This window comes from Strix uralensis, chromosome 1 (genome assembly GCF_047716275.1).
Source record: "Strix uralensis isolate ZFMK-TIS-50842 chromosome 1, bStrUra1, whole genome shotgun sequence".
NCBI classification, from domain to species: domain Eukaryota; kingdom Metazoa; phylum Chordata; class Aves; order Strigiformes; family Strigidae; genus Strix; species Strix uralensis.
Genome location: NC_133972.1, coordinates 78,191,673 through 78,213,639, shown reverse-complemented (window position 1 = coordinate 78,213,639; position 21,967 = coordinate 78,191,673).

Sequence of the window (21,967 nt, the reverse complement as noted above, 5' to 3'; positions counted from 1 at the left end):
CTCTAGGGAAACTTTCCCTCCAACCCCAGTCAAGGGCAAACAGACTAAACAGTCCCAGGTAAAGAAACAGTGCAACACTGCTTTATGTACATCTCAGGAGTTCATACCTCTGCACAGTAGCAATGCTCAATTTACTTTGCAAAGCCTTTTTGTCTATCATCTTGTTTTTGCTGTCTACAGTTAATCAAGAGTGAAATTAGCCTAGATCTAATCAAGAAGAGTTTAAAGTCCTGTAACTGGATCCACTCATACACTTGAAGCTGTGCAAGTCTATAATCAGTTTACTAGACCTGAATCAGAGTACAAGTCAGGATAAGTGTGTCTTAAAATACCCTGAATTAATAAATACAGGATTAAATCAATAAGATGTCAAGTGCCACTGATGTGGTACTGCATGAAGAGTTATGGGAAAATTCACTATTAAAAAAAAGAAACTGCATGGTACAAGACAGAACTTATCAAGCTTGGCCAGCACCAGCCTGGTGAACACAGCAATATGGATTTTCCTCCCACTTAGCCGACATTTAGATAACACTTCTGTTGCATTTGCAGTACCAAAGTATTTCTTCTTCATGAGGCACTCAGTTCACTGAGGTCTTCCTTGGCATTTCAGACAGAAAGTTGTCCATTCTGACTACACTTTCAATAGAAGTTAATTTTCTGGTTTGCTTGTCAAATCACTACATGCAACATAGTTATAAAGAGCCTGAATACCTCTTATTGCTTCCATTGAAATCCAGAAGATAATACATGAGCAAGGATTTCATGACCAAGCTGTTAGCTTACTAAACATTAGCCCATAAGACTGTTAATTAATTAGCATTTACTGCTACCTAAGAGTTACTCCTGGAAAAAATGCGTTTTCTTTAGAGTTGTATGATAGTATAAAAAAATCATTATCATATCTTAGAGAACCAAAAGTTAATTAGCATAAATCATCCTTAAAGTACAGAATAATCTACCCTCAGAGTCTTCTAACACAAAAGATTGAGGGGGGAACACTTATTCATGGATTAGCTACAAAGTCTCTCATGTTTTTTCAGACAACTCCTGTGTAGATAAAAATCTAAAGGCAAACTCACAGCATCCTGACCTCACCTTTTAACTGAAAACTGTGATGCTCCTAAACATACAGTTGGCACATGAATTTTCATGCATTGCATCCAGTTTGGCTCATCATTTACATTTATGCTTTTTCACCCCAGGCCTGCCAGACACCAGTGGGATTGAGGGCAGGCAGGTACCAGCAGGGTCACCTACTTCAGCCCATGCAGCAGAAGGCTTACCTGCTCTGCTGCTAAACCTCTCCATCCTGAGCCTACACGTACTGCAGCCTGACCTCCACTCTGAGCCTATATGTACTGAAAAGGTCCAAGAAATTAGCTTTTGCCAGCTTTATTTAGAAGCTCATACTGAGAGTTTGGTCTTGCAAGGTCAAAAGAGAGCCCAAAGGGCAAACGCAGACCCTGGCCTTAGCTACCTGTTCAGATGCTGAAAGTTACTCAAATACTTCAGGTTGCCAGAAACACACCCTAGTGAGAAGAGAGAAATCAATAGTACTTCTTTGCTTTACCAGTCAGGTCATATCCAAGTCCTACTTTCAAGATATTATCAGACAAAAGGGCATCAGAAAGTTAAAGCCTTACTGAGAGGAGATAGGCGAACAAGCTAAATTCCAGTGGCCTGATATCTATGAGATCTTCAGCTCACTGATCTTAACAAATTACATTCACTTTCTTGTTCACCACAATACTATTGTTGATCAACCTCCACTTCAATACTTTCAGGTGACTACCACTTCATTCATTAAATAATTACAGCTAATAACCAACTACCTTGGGACTACAAATAGCATCACATATCTCAAGGAATCTCAATGTTTGTGAAATGACATCTAAACCCTACATCTCTGATCACTTGATGAGGTGCAGCAGCAGTTTAATAAAGTGAAGAATGCCATAACCAACAGACATTATCATAAAAATACAAGTAGATCCCACACTGGCATCACAGAAAAGCTCAAGCATTATTGCTACTACTCATGACTTCAGTTTTACATCTCCTCCAAAGACACAAACCTGCTCCAGGAAAGTGAACCATGTTGCACACAGTAAATTTAGTGCCCTTTAAACACACATTTCCAAATTAATTGTATATTGCTAAATGTCACTCAAGCTCTGCTGACATTCTTTATCCACTCAAGCCACAGCTTTCTGAGATTTATAAAGTTAACAGAATAGTTTGATTGACTTCCTGCCTATTAATTCAGAGGTCTGTGCATTATTCAGATTGCTTGAATAGATGAAAACATTTACTTCATTCTAAACTTCACTCCCATTGCGCTGATGAGACAAGCTCCCTCCATATAACATTTTAATTTAGTTTTTTGTTGCCACTAAAAGACACTTGCAGATGTACTGCACTATTTCAAATTCAGAGAAAACTCAGAAGACAAAGCAGGGTTGGGGGGCTTTTGCTCAGTCTGAAGCTCAGTAGATGCTAAGCAATGCTTTAGTTCTATTATTTTTAAACATTTCAAAACTTCTTCACAATTTTATGTTTCTTCCTTGAAGAGCAAAAAAAGCCCATTAGAGAGCCCCCTCTATCGAATGTTTTCTCAGTGCTCTTATATGACACTATATAAGGCAACTGTAACCTTGGCTTATAAAAAAAAAAATATGTTGACACCTACATATTATTCATGTTAGCTAAGACACAAATAACAGGCTTCAAGCCCTTCCTACTGGAAGGCAGGTCCCATTGCCCAGCTGTCCCATGCTCCCAAGTGCTTAAAGAGTGTTCAAACATAAACCAACATAAATGACATTTCATGGGGCCCATCAGGTTCTTTGGTGCAGGGTTTGAAGGCAGGTAGGGGGTGTTAGTCATTGGAAAAGGGGCAAAATATAAAGAACAGATGGTTGCAGGGCTCAGCCAAGTCCAGACCAAGACTCCCAACACAAGTACCTCTAAGCTTGGAGGGCAATATTTCTCAGAGCTCCCAAGTCACCTCAAAAACAATTCTCAGAAGGGGCACAGACATGCTAAGATTTATTTAGGCATTAAACACCCCAAAATGTTAGGTATTTACATAGTCTTAAATACCTGGTCCTTTGGCATTTAAGCTCTCTTGTGAATTACTTGGGGATGAAGCCACTGCAGTATTCGGAGAGCTCGGTGCTTTTCAGCACACTTTCAGATAGATTTAATCCCTTGCATCTCCATCACTGCAGCATTTAGAGGAAATTCCAGTCCAGAATAGATCTTTGTAACTGAAGTCTCTGGGCATTATGATCAACCGGCTGCTACAAGTTACAATTATCTGTTTCTCTGTGCCCAGTAATCAAAATCAACTTCACCTAACTGAGTGTAGTCTCACTGATATGTAATTGAGTAAGTGATAACCATCAGGTCCTTTGCCTGGAGAAGTGAGAGGTTAGCTTGCGCACGTTAAGGGACTGATTTAAAAATCAATTAAAACTCTGACATGGGGCAATTTTCTCTCTTAAGGGATTTCAAATCTGCAAAGCCAGTGACGGGGATCCCATAGAACAAAGAACACGCTGTAGGATGGTGGGGTCTGCAGCAGCCACACATCAAATGATGTGCACAGCATTTCAAACAGCTCATGTATTAAATTGGATGTTGTTAGGCTCCAGTGGCTGAACTGGACACAAACAAGGTATCCTTAATACAGGCTTCCTTAGTATAGATGACTTTACATAAGAATAATGGATGCAGTTTTCTAAAACTAAGAAAATGTCATGTCCATTTTAGTTAAATAGAGAATGCTTTTTAAAAGAAAAAAAAAAATAATCAAAACACACCATGCTGATGAGTTGATAAACAGTTGCCCAGAAAGACCCAGGCACTTGCAGATACTTGTGGTTCAAAAAGGAGCATCATGATATTTCTGCAATTAATCTCCTTCACCAGTGACATCTAGCAAACAAAACATAACTTATGCAGGACATAAGCTATACAAAAAACCCACAGTTATGCAGGACATCAGTTCTAAGATAGAAAAAAATAGCAGGAGATGCTTGTACACTCTGCAATGTAATCAAACAAAAAGAGTGATGTGAAGAGAAACATGGAAAGGCAGAAGGATGAGCCAGGAAGACAATCACCACAAACAGTAAAACCATCCGTAAAGTGTAATCAGGGAGGGAGGGAGAAGATACTTAGCGCCAGGAACATATAAATTCTTGTTGCGGTCCTGGAAGGAGACTTCTTCAACATTAACATCCCAGCATTATACCACACTCTTAACCTGCTCAGACCTGAAGCTGACAGTGTGATAAACGGTACTAGCTCAAATACCAGACTCTAGAAGTATCTCATACCTGCACGTTGAGGGTATGGTTTGTGTTCTCTAAACTACAAAAACTCCGTAACCAAGCTTGCTCTAAAGAGATTATTGCTTTTCATGATTGAGATCATCTTACCTACTAGGTTTATCTAACAACTTTCAGGTAATACTGGAATTAAACATACTTTTCAATATAGTATCTAGTTGATATCAGGGTTTAGAGCATGCTACTTAAAACGAAAAAAACTGATTAGGAAAAAATTGCTTAAAAATAAATGTTTAGATTAACCTAATAGCCTTAGAGGCAGTCAGAAGTGGTCAAGGTAGCCACAATTAATTTTTTACACATGGAAGTTTCTGTACATAAGGATACCCTGGGGCATGCCTACACATGCATGCTTTTAAAGTATGGTGGATGGCACAGAAGAGAGAAAATTAGTGAAGCCAAGGCTACCTCTTCCTCACATCTTTTGTGTCCTAGATAACACCTTCCAAAATATTCCCTTTTAGAACCTCCACTGGACAAAATGCAGCCTGCAGCGTGCCTTGTTTGAAGGGACACAGGCACAGCTTAGCCTAATGTTGTGCGTGGTATTTGGTACAGAATCTGGCTGCATCACCTAGAGGAAGAGCAGCCATGATCTCTTCCACTTCTCCTGGCAGGAAAGGCTCATGTCCCTATCCAGCCTCCTATCCTGAGAGTGACTGTATCACATCCTTGCACGTCTGTTACTGCTGAATCCCTCTTGCCACAGGAAAGATGGGAAGAGACCAGAAGAGAGAGACCATAGAAATGAGGAGGGTTCCCAGCCTCCTATGTTTCTCTTCTGTCCCTGCTGTTACTTCTGGCTTTATGCAAGTGCTACTTCCAGTTAGATTAGATTATTTCCCTTCCCCCATCCCTTCCTTGGTTTGGCAATGAGACTAAAAATCCATTGTTAACACAGCTTTACTCATTAATCATAGTAACCTTTTTTTGCTTTCCAAAGTTTCTCATGTTCTTATCTTTGCATAATTGAGCATTTACACTTCAGAAGAGCATCACCTGAGGGAGTGGGGGCAGATTTAGAAAGGTTTGGGGTTTTTTTCCCCCCTTAAGTTTCAAGTTTAAAAAACAAGAAGAAAAAAATAATTTGAAAGGGGATGAAGTTAAATTACCAAAGCCTTAGGGCAGAGTAACTTAAAGACTGATAATGTGTAAGAGTCTCTCCCATTCACCACAGAAACTAACATTTCACATGACAGGAAATCAACAAGAAATAGAGTTATAATACTTTGTCCTTATATAGAAGTGTCTTATCAAAAGATACCCAACAGCCTCCCAAGCCTTTATTTTGCAGTTATCCCTCCAAGGCAGAGACAACAGTGGATTTTCTGAACTCTCGTGCAGGAAAACTCCACCTCATCAGATATGGCCATTTCCATGAGAAGTCACAGTTTTGAGCAAACTGACCAGTCACAGGCACAGTCCTAACAGAGCCCTCTTTTCTGGGCAGGATGTTCCATGGACAGGTATTCTGGACTGCCAGAGCCTCAGGTGACCTTACCAGAAAGGGTTTGCTGTAACCAGGGATTATTTCACAACTCAAAGGCTCTAAAAGCCCCCAAAGTCAGAACAACCCTGAGCTTCTGGCAGTGCCCAAATCCTGACCAGAACAAGCCAGCACAAGCAGACCAGCAAGCCAAATGTCTTGTCTGTACATTTTGCATGTGTCACAAGCACGTTGTTTCTGAAAATAGTCTGCTGCTTAACGCTGCGCTCATTTCTTCCCATAGGTGAGTTGTTCTTTATATAAGATTAGTTTCTTCTACAATAGACCTTTTATACTCCCTCTTTCCAAAGACCAATAAAAGATTTTTTTACTATAGAAAGAAGAGGAATTAGAGTAGGAGTTATGAAATCAGGGAACAAATACTTGCAACAGTTGTCCAACGGTCCCATTTTGTCACTATCCTGAAAAAAAGTCATAAAAGCAAAAATACTGCTTCCAAACAACAGCCACATATATCCACTCTCAGTGATGCAGCTAATTTGTTACAGCATATTTGTTATTTTAGGCTTGATTTTCATGGAGGAAAGTAACGCATTTCCTCCTGTTGTTGCTGGTGGTGGGAACATAACTCATCATAAACATCAACAGAATCCAGAAAACAATTCACCTCTGAAAAGCTGACTGCTGTGACCAAGAAAATATCTGAGGCATTGAAGAGAATCAAAAGCAGTTAGTAAGACAAGGAACCCTCTTGTAAGTAGTTAGTAAGACAAGAAACCCACAAGTTGCAGAATATCTGAAAAACATTATAGCAACAATTTCAGCTCACCAGTTCATTTAAGGCAGCCCAGAAGAGAGGTCATCTGGGTGAAACCTTGTCCCCAGTACTGCTGAGAAGATTTCTCTCAAATTTGAAGGAGGAGAGATTTCTCTCTACAAAAGCCAGTGCAGAGATACTACGGCCCAGATTCAGGCTCTCACAGCAAGTCAAGCATTTTACAGATCAAACAGACACACAAAGTTTAAATCCTACTTCATCACAACTTGAGCTACAACCCTTTTCATTCCTAGCACCACACAAGCATTACATGCTCTCCTGCAAGGTAAGAGTCCACAGAGGCAGAAGAGTCAAACCCTTTTGATGGGTCTAAACCCATCTAATAATCTCAAATTTGCATGAAAATCCATTACTGAAGACTGCATGCCTTTCCTAGAGATACATACGCTCACGCTAGTTCTCAGTCTCTCTTTCCCTGGTCTTCTTTCATTTGCCTTACATGTAGACACAAAACATTGATATTTGGGAGAGGTTTCTGTCTGGGAGTTATTTTAAGGCTGATCAGTCCTGGAGTCATGGTTAAGAACTTCTGTCCTTGTAACAAATCCCAGACAACACCCCAACACAGATTACTGAAACCCTAGATCAAACCCAACACCAACCCTTCTTAACGTACAAATCAGTTTGCATCCCAGTCCCCCACATCAGAGGGCTGGAACATTGCTCCTATAAACCGGGGATAATCCAGCTCTGAGCAATGTTCCTGATCCCTGTCAGACATTGATGGATCCAAATAATACAAACAAGCAATAAGAGACTCCACAATCCCAGACTGTCTGTGTATTGACTCCGTCAGAGATGGTCCCAATTTAAACCCTGAAACTCTGGCCTTGCCTGTGCCAGCCCCTTCTTAAAAAAAAAAAAAAATGGAGGGAGACCATTTTCTTTCTGTACCACACAAATCTATTCACTACTTTCTTGCTGCATTTTGCAGCTTCTACAGGGCTACCTAGTGGGACTTTGTTTCTTAGCACACCTTGTTTCAGAAAGTTTAGGAAATGGGGGGAAAAAAAGAAAAAAAAAGCATTTAGAAGCCACAAAACAAAGCCTAGGCTGGTTTACATTTGTTTTGAAGAGAGTTTTAAAAAAATAAACAAAAAAATTTCAGAACATCCCAAGCACTGCCACCATTTCCTCTAACGCATACAAGAACTGATTCAATTTGGTTTTCATTCTGTTTTGCAACACTTGGGCTATTCTTTTATTCAGAAATAAAATTTACTGAGCATTGGAAGATTAGGAAAAAGCAAGATGTGTTTAACACTTGATGCACTTTATTGAAAATTTAGAACAAGCAAGGCTTAACTTAGCTCTAAAACTAATAAATACTTTAGTTGTTTTGTGTTATGGGTAGCGTTCAGTGGCTTGCATGACTAATTAAACAATCTTGAGTTTGCTTTGAAGGCTAAGCCATCCTAAATAGCTTTAAATTACATTCTATCAAGCTAAGCTTAGAATTAAAATCCTCATTTGTAATAATGAATTTTACTGTGTATAAATACTATTAGAGGGGCTGTATTGGAAAGTTTAGTAATCTGGATAGCTTCTGGCCCTTGCAGCAAACATACAGAAATCCCAGCTTTCTCACAGCTAAAGTCTCCGTCAGCGTTAGGAGGTGAAGCTCCTCAAGAGACATAGGGGAAGAAAAGTGCTTCAGGGGGAGTTTTGCATAGGACGGCAACTCAGGGAGGAGACGGAGGTGTAAGTCAGGTTGGAGAGTGAAGGCAGCCAGTCAGGAAGGATAGCAGCGAGAAAGGACACGCTTACCACATAACAAGAACTACCCTGATATGTTTGCTGCTCCATGTGGCCCATAGCCAGTGCTAGGGAGGCTCAGCTATACTCCATCACTACCTATGTGGCATGCAGGGAGCCACTATCCAGGTTGCAGAGCAGAGTCAGGCACACACACATCACTCGGAGAAAAGATGGCATTTTGCTGTGAAGGTTTTGCGCCACTATCACTGACTACACCTGTAACCCCTCTTAGCAGGAGGAGGAAGAAATAGCTGCATGCAGTAAGAAACTCATCCTGCATCTCTTGGTCTGATCAGTGGCAGGAGCAGACACCAGCCCCTCACATCAGGCAGTCTCCCATGCCACCTCTCCAAGATGATAACCCACACCTGCTGCAACGAGCATGCCGAGAACTTCTCTGAGCACAGCAGTTTTGATCCCCAAACCATCTGAAGTGAGTGGAGGCATTCCAAAACCACAAGTGCTTTGAGAGGAGGATGGTTTTCCCCCTTCAAATAATTAACTCATCTTTTTCATTCGTCCGGCAGGGCTGAAGCCAAGCCTGCCATAGGAAAGGCATAACAGACCACTCGTCCTTTTGACTGCAGCCTGCAGCACATGTGGTGTGCTTAGGCAGTTTGAGTCACTGCCCATTAAACAATAGTTCCTCCTTCTCCTTCATTAAAACCATCCTCAAAATCCTGCCTGGCATCTCCCTGCAGTTAAGTGGATTTTTCTGTGCCTGTGTGCATGGAGGGGAGGAGGGGAATCTTTTTTTCCATTATTTCTTTCCCCACTGACCTGGTGGTTGAGAAATACCATATGTTTTCACTGTCTTTACTTTCAGCTCTTCCACAAACCAAAATGTGAAGTGATCCATGCGTTCACTGGCACGGCTCTGCCTTGCTTTCTTTCCCTCTTAAGGGACTCATTCATGTGTAGGAGTCTTTTGATCCCGGGTTTAGATATTCATCCCTACTTTACATAACCATAAGCAATGTCAGGTACTTATGTAAACTACAGTTGGGTCCTTGGCCCTGTGCACAACAAGCAGAACTCTTAAGCCATCAACAATTGCCCTCTGCTTTGAGCTGCCCCTTTGCAAAATAAACCACTGTTTTAGAGAGAAACAAGACATGTCAATATACAGCAAGCAAAGGCAAGAAACTTCGTCTGCGACATCTGGTCCTCCCAGTTTACTTCTTGTGCTGATGTGCAGCCTGCTGACTAGAGACCGAGGCCACCAGTTACCTCCAGAACACACACATCACCCCTGCTCCAACCCACTGACCTGCTGCTAGAAGCTGCTGTAGGGTCAGGAAGGGGCTCATTCAATTAACCTCTGGTGAAAGACAGGGCATGGGGCTTTGGTTTTTTTTAAAGTTATTTAGTAGCCTGGAAGTTGGATTCAGTGCCTTTCAGACTTGAAATTAAATCCCACACCTCCTACCTCCATGGCACAGTCCCTGTTATGACCACAGGGGCAAGAGACAGGCCCCAGGGAATGAGGAATCCCTGAAAAGACAATCTGTATTGCTGGGCCACAGAAACACCTTTAAAAGCAGTTCAAAGAGTTTTCCACCTCACAATATAAAATTTGGTTAAGGAGTAACAGAGGTTACCAGAAATAAAAACATTTCACAGTGACTATGTTAATCAAGTGACTTATTTTAGTTACTCCAACCACTAAATGCATTTTTAATTCTCAAAGAAAATAATCCTTTCCATAGCTCCACTTTGGGGAAGGCAGGAGTCCCCTGCACACACATTTTAGGTTTCCTCCAGTTCATCCCTACAGGAGGAAACATGCAGCCTTCACACACTATCTCCACGGGACCCAATACAGTCACCCAACAGAAGAAATTAAAGTTATTCACCATGCAACTTGAAAGTTCCAGCAAATCCACCTCTGAAGGACATCCTTGTGCTCCACCACAGCATCTTTTAACACAGCTGTTAGATAGGAAGGAGCCCCTAAAACTTTAAGGGCTCTGAACAGTTTATGGACTGCCATCCTCTCCAGTAACTGCAAGAGTCTCTCCAGACAGACAATAAGATGGACCATGTTTACTTCCAGAAATGATGCATTCAGGATACAAGTGCACCACAGAGCTCTGCTGCATAGTTCAGCTTGGTTCTGCTTCAAGCCACCAAAGCAAAGGTAGCCCAGGCAAGCAGGGGCAGCACTGAGGAGAAGGAAGAAACAGTCCTGCACTAAGACATCAACCAATAAGAAGACCTGAATGAAGGGAAAGGGAAATAAAAGGAAAGGGGCGGGGGGGGGGGGGGGGGGGGGCGGGGGGGAAGCCACTAACTAGCTACAGGTTCTGCCTTAACTGTAGCAGCTGATTGTAGTAGATGGGAGGAAACTGCACCTGTCACATGGGCAGCCTCCATAAGCTCACCTGGGGAGGTTCTCGACTCAAAGACACAGACCCTCCCATCCATTCTTTAGTGTCAAATTCACATTTAATCCCCTTGACACCAGGGCACAAAGCTAAAGCTTTTACAGCCCCTGAGCAGCACTGCTCCTTGGCTTCTTCTAGTTTCTGATGTATCTGCTTTAATATCTGTTGATGACATCCTTGAGCACCTGTAAAACCAATATGAGGTCTAAGAGAAATCAGTGTGTTACCTTCCACTACACAGCAAGAAAGAGAAAATAAATGCTGTTATTAGATATGGATTTACTTAAGGAAAATATTGTTAGAATCCAAACAAACCCCTACAGTTCTGTGCTGTGTATGGTGCAATAATGAAAAATGCTATTGGATATAAAGGATAGTTATGACACTATAATGTAACACAGACAAGTGAGAAGACATATCAGTCATTACCTACAATACAGTGGACTCCTGTGGTTTCATTTTTCATTACTAATTTAATGTACTTACAATGCTACATGATAAAAAGTGAAAAAGAACAATAAGAAGTGAGCATCATGAGAACAAAACAGGATGTGCAGAATTCAGTGATTTCGATAAGTTACTTAAGAAAATGTCCAAGATCCCTTGAGAGCTGAATAACATCCATTAACATCCAATAAAATATCTAATAACAGAAACATAAAAGAAATGTGAAAAGAAGATTTTAATAAACACAAATTATGAAATCCATTTCTTTACATATCTGCTATAGGAGATTATTTTATAGAGATAAATAAATCAGTTTTGCTAAGAAAGGATGCTTTGGAAACATTAGCTCAGCAATCACACTCCTGTAATTCAATGTAAGCAGTTTATTCTGCATTCTCTCATGAACCCTTAACCCTTAGGGTCTTGAAGTATACTTTCTTGTAGCCATGTAACGACAAATAACCTCATGCAAGTAAACAGACTTACATCACAGTAAAGCCGGCATGAGAGGATAATCACACCTTGCATTGTTTGCTGGGAAAATGTACAAACATACTCTGTATGTCTTCTGGGACAGATTCATAAAGCAGCAAATACAAGCCAATGCCACCTCGAGCTTGGTGGCTGAGTTCAGGTCAAACAGGTTTCCAAGGCTAACTAGAATGAACTGTCTTAAGAACCCATTTAGCCACTAGTCAGCTAGTAGCAATACTTTAAAAAAAACAGTATCAGGGTTAGATCAGAGAACCCTGACCAAGACCATGGTGAAATATGGCCATAGGCTGCCTTGCAAGTGTATAGGACTCCTGGTATTTTCTTTGCCCCAAGTGAGAGTCACTGGGTGTAATAAGTTTTTGAAAAGTCTAAATTAAGATTCATGAACTTCTATTTTTGTGAGTGTTTTGTCCTGTATCCCATAGAAGAATACATATTAGTAAATTTAAGTGACTTCACAGACACCTTTTAGTGATATTTGGGTACCAAACATCTCACTATGATCTTCAAAATCTTAGCAATAAACATCCATGTTTGAACATTGGCTCACAAAATTGAAGATGCTGAAAGCCACAGCTGGAACCACTATGTGACTAGGAAGAAATGCTGCCTACTTGTACACATGGAAACTGGCTGAGAGGAGATAGAAGATACTGTGTTAATACAAATGAAGGAAAACTCCATTTGACCACAAAATTATCCTCACCAGTAATATTCAAAGCAGAAACTTTCCCACAGCTGTTTTGACCAGCTTGTGCTGCATTGCTGTGTCTGTAAAATGTAATTAAGGACTGCCTGCTTGGGGGAAATGAAGGATCTGATTAAAAGTTATAGAAAAGAATGGAGGGGGGCAGGTTTGGGGAGATGCTATGGGGGACATGATCCAGCAATATTGAAAATAAACAGTAAGAAAACTTTCAGACATATAGCATTTTATAATAGAACCATCTTCTCCTCATACTCAGCAGAGTTTTTTCTTAAAAAAAGGAAGTCTGGGAAGGTTTTCCCAAATTACCTGTAGCAGAGGCAAAAGCCGTTGTTTTCCTGGATACCTTTGGGCATATCGTTTGCCACCAATTTCTAATGTTGCTTTTCACAGCATTTTGGGACACCTGAAGCTTGTAATATTGATGCCAGTAGATGCAAACCATCTGTCTCCTTTTCAAAGAGTCAAGCTTTCACTCACAAAGTCTCTCCCTCCTCTCTTTCTCACGCAGTGAGGTGAATTTTCACCACCTGAGTTTTGCTTCTTTTTCCAGCTTTATGAGCTTTGTCATCTGTGACTGAATGCCATCAAGTATCATTTAAGCCTATTTCCACAGTAAGGGAATATTGGAAGTAAAAACTGTTCAAGAAATGCTCTCTGGTCCCCTCATCAATACAGAGCTTGATTTGCAGCAGTGGCGAACAGGAAAAATTTTGGCTGGAGTCTGTAGGAGGAGTTACGTTTGCTCGGCATCCTTGAAAAATCATACCTTGGGTATCTTGGGTTAAAATCCATAAATGGGGGCAGTAGCATATGCTTTTGAAAATCTAGCCTTATGTGCATTTCAGACTGAAAATTTTCACACTGGTCTCTCCGTAAAAGAAAAATTTCTCTAGAGAGTTTTACAGTATCCTGTCAGACGTTTGGTAGTTAAGGAAGTTAAAAAAAAACCATAATCCACTGATTATAATAGAATATTGGGTCGTTTATTTCTCTTGGAAAAGCATGTTGAAAAGATAACACTAAATGAATCTTAATGGGCAGTACATATGTTTGGTAAAATCTATTTTAAAGATGGATTTAATTGACAAGCCTATCACTATTTAAAAAAGAATGAAAAACATATGAAGCCAGACATCTTTGTTAAACTATTAAGTGTGAATTCATAGCTGGACATAGTGCCTGTGTATGCACAGTTCATTAACTGCACAGCTATTTGGTCCAAGGCATTTACAAGCTCTTCTGTGGAAACTTGAGGAGAAGGAACCTATGAAATCCTTTGGATTTACAGAGCAGTGAGCAGAGCTTTTAAATACAGCCAGCTGCTCAGCCTCAGACTAAACTCCTTAAAGTGTGTTTGTAAATCCACATCCCCACTAGGTATGGAGAGAGAAGCTGTTGAGGTTCCTCTGGCAACGTCTGTGGGACTTTCTAAGTCACACAAGCCTTTCAATTGTGGGTCAAGGACTAAACAGCTAATTGGCAGCAGACAGTAAGCTGAGGTTCTTCTTTGTCACTCTGAAAAAAAAAAAAAAACAAGTGCAAAAATAACACCAGTGAAAAGTGAAGTCTACAAAAAATCACATGCTTCTAAGTCAGGAACGTGTAAGTAATTAGCAAGTCCTGCAACATTAACGGTACTATGGTGCATGTTTGTGGGATCTTTTTTTTCCATTTTAAAAGCAAAATGTTGTGCTTTGCTTGCTGTCCCAACTTCACCTCCCATGCAGCTGTGTTGAAGGTGCTAGTTCCTGGGATTTCCCAGCACTGGCAGTGCATTTTGCGGAGCAGGGGGATGCCCCTGCTCCTCCAGTGGGACGCAGAGGGCAGGTGAGCAGCAGTTACACCTGGACTGCCACCCTCCCTCCAGGAGCAAATTTCAGAGCAAACATCAACCTCCACATGAAAAACGGTGCAGAAGGAGCGGGCCAGACAAGGGGCTGTCCCACTCTCCCACCCTCCCCTTCCTCACATGGTGCTTCATCACAGAGTGCAAACTCAGGCGCAGCTGGGAAAAGAAGCTTAAATTTTGCCATGACTGTGGGTTTGAGCCCATGCCCAAGGGAACTGGCAGCAGAGGAAATGGCACAAAACTTGGGTACCACCAATGATAGCACTGAGTTCAGCTCGGCCCATGTGAGGGCAGGTTTCCTCTCCATGGTGTGCTATCTGCACTCCTGGCACATGCAAAGCCTGGAAGGGGATAGCCAGGGCAGGAGAGCCAGGCTGCCCTACCAAGCTCTTCTGTAATGCAGATTGTCCTTCTGAGGCAGGGTGTTGTAAGGAAAAGGGCCAGGTGCTAAAATGTGAAACCACATCTGAACCACATTGAATGCATAGGCTTTTCATTTTTAAGGCATGCAGCTGATCCCTACTTTTGAACACATTCCCACTGGTATGACTGGAAATTGCTAAAAGCAGGTGTCCATCCCCTGACTTTGGAGTGTGCGGGGCTGATGTGTTCTCTGTGAGCTGCAAACCCATCCCCGTACCCACCGAACACAAGCACTGGACAGGTGTAACATCAGAAATCCCATGTGTAGTCCTCCTCTGATGAAATATTCAGCGTCCTTCTCGCTCAACTATTGACAACGTTTGCTTGTTTACTACATCCATTGTTTCCTTTCATAGACAGACCACATTCATTTAAACTGTTTCAGAAATACTACATTCATTTGAAGCTGAAACAGCTTCCATAAAGATTGCAGCTAGACCACACATTTACACACAGAAACCAGATCTGTACTTGGTGTGGATTGTCTGCATATTTACTACAATGCTCATTTTCTTCTTTGAATAAAAGTGCAGATTTTTTCCTCTGTTATTTGCCAGCACTATTAACTAGCCACATTCTTCCTTTTGGTTGTATAATCTGTGTCCTTCTCTGATCCTCTCCAAAGTAAACAAGTCTTTTTTGACTCCAGGATGCCATGCCATTGCCACCACAACATTCCCTTTGCAATATCTGTGCTGGAAGTAAAGGCACTGTAGGGTCTCCAAGAAGAGACCCTTTTCGGCTGGGGTTGCTCTTGGGGAGTTGCAGCACTGCTGTTTACACTAGCTAAGCTCCTACCCCGGCTCCTTAAGCTGGAGGTCTTCAGAGCACAGGATGACCATGTCCACACCAGAGGATGGACTTGCACTGTCAGCCAGGGCAACACCGGAGGAGTCAGGACAGGCAATACCACAGCCTTTCCTCTGCCCCTACCCTTGGTTTGGCAGCCTGGGTGAGGGGAAGGGCTCTCCTCCCCCTGCTAGGGACCCTAGGGCTGGGAGCTGGGGACTGGGGGCTCATGCCTGGAGGGTGCTGGTGCTCAGGGAGGTAGGGAGTGTGCAATTGGTGCAGCCCTTTGAGCGCACATCAGGCAAGCGAGCTGGGAGGCTTTGCAGGGGGAGGCACAAGCTGGTTTTAATGGACTCTGTGGAGTCTGAGAGCTGGCTCAGCTGCCTGTGTAAACACAGCCAGTAATACCACTGATGTAAAACTCGTGTGAGACAAGAATCAAACTCTTTTTACTCCCCCCGTACCTTGTTCAAAGCTTTATCAGGCAGATGAATCAGATCTGAGTCTCCTAATGTCACAAACATAAGGTTTCGCTGAATCTCCCACTGTTTCCCAGCACAGGCAGAGCAAGAAAGCAGCGTATCATCTCCTGGCCACCCTTTCTTATACTTTCGTAGGGGTTGGAGGAGCCACCCAAATGTTATTCATTCCCACTGCAGCCACCACATGCTATGAATGGGCTTATAGTTGGAAGAAGAGATCTACCTAGGAGAAGAATATGCACCTTCTTAGGGCTGATTTGGGAATGCTGACAGTTTTCAATCTGCACCTGCATCGCTGACTGGATATTGAACGTACATTGATCAGGTGCCGAGTGACCCCTTGGTGTTGCTGATAGTCCTCAGACTCCCGAAATCTGAGGAATTCAGGAACTCTCTGTGACAATTTTGGTGGAGTGGGCTTCTGGATCCAAGAGGGGACACTCTGCCAAGAGGTACCATGATGTGTGAGAGCAGATTAAATCATGAGAAATGCTCATTTCTGGGCCCTTTTCATGAATGAATGCACTTCAGAACATCTTTTTAACTATGAGAAACTTCTGCTTTGACTTGTGCCACATTGCCCGCTCTTGTAATCTTTCAGGTGTGCTGTTCATTGGTGGTTTTCTTCAGGAGTGGGGTAACTCACTTGCCCCATAGGGGCTCAGCACCTTGCCTCTCATCAGCCTCCCACCAGGCAAAAGCCCCTACTGAAACTACATCCCAGGAGAGCTTGAAGATCTCAATACAGCCCATGAGGGCATATTTTTGGAAGAACAATTTAGTTGTTATTTCTGAGGCAACAAGTGCAGTAGCAAAACTGTTCTTCTTTGACAATACTTTTGTGAAGATTTACTGATATGGCCTGGTAACGCTACTTAAGGTGAGGAAACCTAGTCCTAAACCTTGTGGGCAATGCTGCGGTGACCTGGGTTTATGGCTCACAGCTTAATTCATTGAAAATCAATTACAATTAGGGATGTTAAAGAGGGAAATTAGGGGAGCATTGTTAATATGGATCTTTTTTCAAGGACAGGAATAAAAAGAAAGAAATTTAAACACTGTCATACAGGTGGGTCTTAGAACAAAAGGCATAACTTCCATTAGTAAAATACTCCATTTCCATTCTGAAGATTGACACTATGATTCGTGTAGCTCAATGCCACTTGTGTCTTTCTCACACTTTAGATAGACAGATAAAATCCCAATTCATTTCAACTGAAGGGTTTCTACTTAAGTGCTGTTGGTATAATCAGTCTATTAAAATAGGAGGTGTTAATTTTCCAGTAATCACTACACTTTCTTTCTCTTCCTATCTCCCAATTGAAAGGACAGCCTCATCCTGCATGGTTAAAATGTAGTAATGCATTTAATGCCAGGCCGTGATTTTAGACCTCCAGCTGTTTTACTGGTTGTGTAAGTAAAAATAAGATAATGTTATGCTTGGTAACCATGGTTTTTGTAGGCATTCACATTTTACAAATCACTGCACAGTATGCAAACCATTATATATATTTAAAATGTTTAAAATCAAGCCTACCAGGAGTCTACCATTTCCATTATTTAAGGAGGGGGACCGCTAGACTGTGAAGAGTGATATATTCTATCAAGCTACTCAGTGGAGTTATATTATCAGTGCAAATCATGTGAAAATATGTGCTTTAGCAAGACAGGAAAGGAGTATTCTCTGCTATAAAAAGTGTGCTGTGGGAAGCTAGATGGAGTCATTGGTTTGGCGTAATATATGAGTAAAACCTTATTTGTTCAAATAATAAAAAAGGGAAAAAACAGCGCAGAGAGAAGGCAACCATGAAGTACTTGTTTATTCTCTCCCTGTACAAAACCTGCTTCTACTTCAAACAAAGGAATCGAGTCTCATCTCCCACAATTTTAGTCAGGTATAACTACTCATCTGAGCAGAGATCTTCCTGATTTATACAGGCAGGAGCAAAAGCAAAACCAGGGTCATGGAGAAGCAGCTTATTGATTTGTTTCATGTGCACAGGCAAAAATATTATACCACACCAGCATGATCATAAGCATGTAGTTACATCCAAGTAAATCTTAACTGAAATATTTCTTTGTAAGAAAACACTGGTAAGTGGAGCTATTGACAGCTACATTTTCAAGAGCATCTGCTTTCAGAAACAGCAGCCATTCAGAACAAATATTTTTTGGAGGCAGATTGTGCTGCCCCAATTAGGAGTACAGGCAAAGATAATGGATAGTATTCAGCTGTACCTGAAATTGCTGTTAAAGTATGAAATTTGTAGCAAGAGTAGGAAAAAAATGGCCTCTGCTTGTGCTGTAATTTTTCAGAGAATACACATGTAGCACTCTGGACAGTCAGAGCTCTCAATTTTAATTAAAAAATGGTAACTATTACGCAGTACAGTCAGACCTGATTAATCGGGGTGGAGATGGTTTATGTGTATGTCTGAGAACACAAATGCTTTGGGTATTAATCAGGCTTGCTGTATTTATTAATTTTAGATATTTATTCAGATTGACCCGTGTTTGCCAATCTCCAGCATTCAAAAACATCAGTCAGGGCAAAATCACAGCACTGACTTACACACACGAAAAAAAAAAAAAAAAAAAAAAGGAGAGGAAAGAAAGAAAATAATGTTCTTTTCCAAACCATGGTCTTTGTGTTCTTTGTTCTTTTCATCTTTAGGATGCATTTGGGTTAACTTCAGAGCTCTTTCTTCACCACTGAAAGGAATAGAAACCAACGTGTCCCCCTCCACCCCCCAATAAAAAAAAACAAACTCTGAAGTGTAAGCCAATAACACATCTTCATGAATGGGAGTGGTAATTAAAACTTTGACTACAGCAAGAAGAGCATATGAGAGTGTTGGCAACACTAGCTTTAACAGGCATCTCCTGATCCATGCCCAGAAGATCCCCCAAAGGTTATTGTAGCCCAAGAGCTCAAAACATGTATTCTGCCAACAGTGCTCAGCATTACCTGTTTGAAGCTAGATTTCAGCAATGTAAAGAGCCCATTTGCTTAGCTTTAAATTAGGAAAATCCCCAAATGCTGCTTTTCACCAGAGAAGTAGTTCCAGCCATGCGTCCTGTTCATCTTTTCATTTCCTCAGGAAATGAAAGATGGGCAGTATACAGAGAGCTCTCCTGAACCACTCCTCCCTCTGGTGTGGTCTGTAGGCTGTCTCCTCCACCCAGCAAAAAATATCCAACATAGGAAGGACGAAGTGTTTCAGCAGCCTGAGCAAAAGGGGAGAAAGAATGAGTTTAGCCTGACACAGCAAAGTGGAAACAGACAGAACCAATTTCCATCAGAAATTACCACAGTGGTCCCATATCCTTGGGGGGGTTGTTATTTACTTCCCTGGATCAGCGCATGCAACTATCAAGACAAACATCTTGAAATATTTTTCTTCACAGTGGACAATCTAGAAATCTCACAAAAGGAAAATGACATATATGGCTGAATTCAAAATCCGACTTTATGTTTTGGCCACAAAATAATAATTTGACAAATAACACCCTATTTGTTCTGCTGGAAATGTCTTAGAAATGCTTTAATAATAATTTTCGCACACTACATCTGTGAAAACCTGCTATACAAGTGTTATTTCCTTTTAACAGACATCTGACAACTTTGCTCAACAAATGCACCCACACAGAGTGGGATTTTATCTGTATGTTTTGCATTCATGAATTCCCTAGAATACTACGAAACAGCTACTTACATAAACAGGTTCACAATATCACCTTTCCCCCCACACACTTTTGCAGGCAAATCTGTCTCCAAAGTAAAAATAACGATTTGCCTTTATACAGTATTTTCAACTAGAAAACAATTTGCTGCTTGTAGAGCAATAGCTGTGTCTTTATGTTTGTTCGGTGTTTTGCAAATGTACAAAAAATAAAAGTACTGTCACTAGACTAAGTTCAACCTCTCAGACAAATAACATCTGCTAACAAGATGTCCCTACATTGCAGATGGGCACCCACTTCCAAACTCAAAATACCATTGTAAAATATGTGTATATTCACAAGTTAATGAAAATGTGGTCTTCTGTGTCTGTTTTAACTTCAACAGGGATCACTTGAGATTACCCAGGTTTCCATCTGATGAAACAATGTGGTCTTATCATGTTGTACTTGCTGTGTTCCAGAGCTAAATACTTTTAAGTGCCTGAAGAAAGTGAGAAATAAAAATGTACACACCGTTTCAGAGACCAGAAAGATAGATCTGAGCTATAAAGGACTCAAATTTGAATCCAATCTTTTACCGGCCTGTAACTCATCACCGAGGATCACAATAGCTTATATCATCAACCTCCTTAATTAAAAAAATAAGATTAAAAGGCCAGCTTATCTTTCTGAGTTCCCATCCTGGGAAATCTAGGCAACCTTCAGAGCCCCCACAGGACCTCTAAGGGCTCCTCCAGGGCTGCTGCAGTTGAAGAACCTCTGTAGCTCAGCAGCATCCAGCATTTGGAGTACCCTGTGGACAGTTCACAAAATGGATTTCATAGAATCATCTTCTGTTGGAAGAGAACTCAATGATCATCTGGTCCAACCTTTCTTGGCAAAAGCACAGTCAAGATGGCCCAGCACCCTGGCCATCTGAATCTTGAAAGTGTCCAATGTTGGCAAATCCACCACTTCCCTGGGGAGATTATTCCAATGGCTGGTTGTTCTCATTGTGAAAAATTTTCCTTTTATGTTCAATCAGAATGTCCCCAGGAGTAACATGTACCCATTACCCCTCATCTTTTCCATATGATTCCTTGTAAAAAGGGAGTCTCCATCTTCTTTGTAGCTGCCCTTTAAATACTGGAACATGGTGATAACATTTCTCTGATTTGTCCTCTGATGTAGACATGCCCCTCCTACTGGCTTCAAGAAACAAAGAAAACCTACTTCTTTCTCCTCTACTGGAGCGTGATGTGAATTTGTTACGGCAAGATTCTTCCACACGGGGTCCTGCAGACAAAAGGGCAGCCAGGCTGAACCCCCTGGGTAATATCTGCACTATGGTTCTCAGTCAGTGGGAGATGAGGGGGTGGAAATATCACCTGATGATCCTGAAAATTTGACTGAAAGAGAAACCTATCTCCAGGCTAGCCTCCACACTGTGGATTTTTCTAAACGTCTCAGAAATGTTGACACTATGAACACCATCAACACACCATCAACAAATCTGTACAAAGACAGGTTCACTTTATGTGTAACAATAGGACAGGGGCATGTTGCAAGCTTTCCTCACCACTGAATACCCTGTTTGCTCTGGGACGGCACAGGAGAGTGAAGAGCTGCGGCACAGTGCAGCAACAATAAAGTCTGGTATGAGAATCCCCAGCAATGGTCAGTCCACAGCTCTGATTTCCTACGGACACATGGGGGCACCCCATGGTTAGACCTATCTGTCCCCTCATACTGCCCAGTCGCCTTTGAACCTGTTGCCTGGGATGAACCAAGCCAAGAGGTAGAATAAAAGTGTCCCTATAAGTCTTATAAAAAGAGGTGGACAGGAAGATGTAAGAACTTTCTAGTGCCAACTGCGGGAAAAGCTAATGAGATCTGCCTCGGTCAGCAGAGGATCCATGCAGGAAGGAGCTATTGGAAACCAGGCTTCATTACTTCTGGTGCTCATGGAACTATTTGTTAAATCATGTTTTGTATTCATAAAGGATTTCTATGCAAAAGACAAACACCAAAGCAACATTTCTTTTGCAACATGCCCATCTTTATGAAATCCTCACAGTGGCTGATTGTACTATTTAATGCACTCACATTCAGCAATTTTGGAACTTACATGTAATATCTTCCCATCAGTCTGGCGACTTGTAGCTTTTTAGCTTTGGCCATTGCTGATTCATCAGCTGTCTGAAGCAGTCAGCTCTGCTTTGGTTTTTGTGACTTCAGTGCTAACAGCTGGATCTGTTCTAAACACTGAGATTTACCAAACAGTAATGCCATCGACAAACAGGGATGCAGAGGGGGAACAGA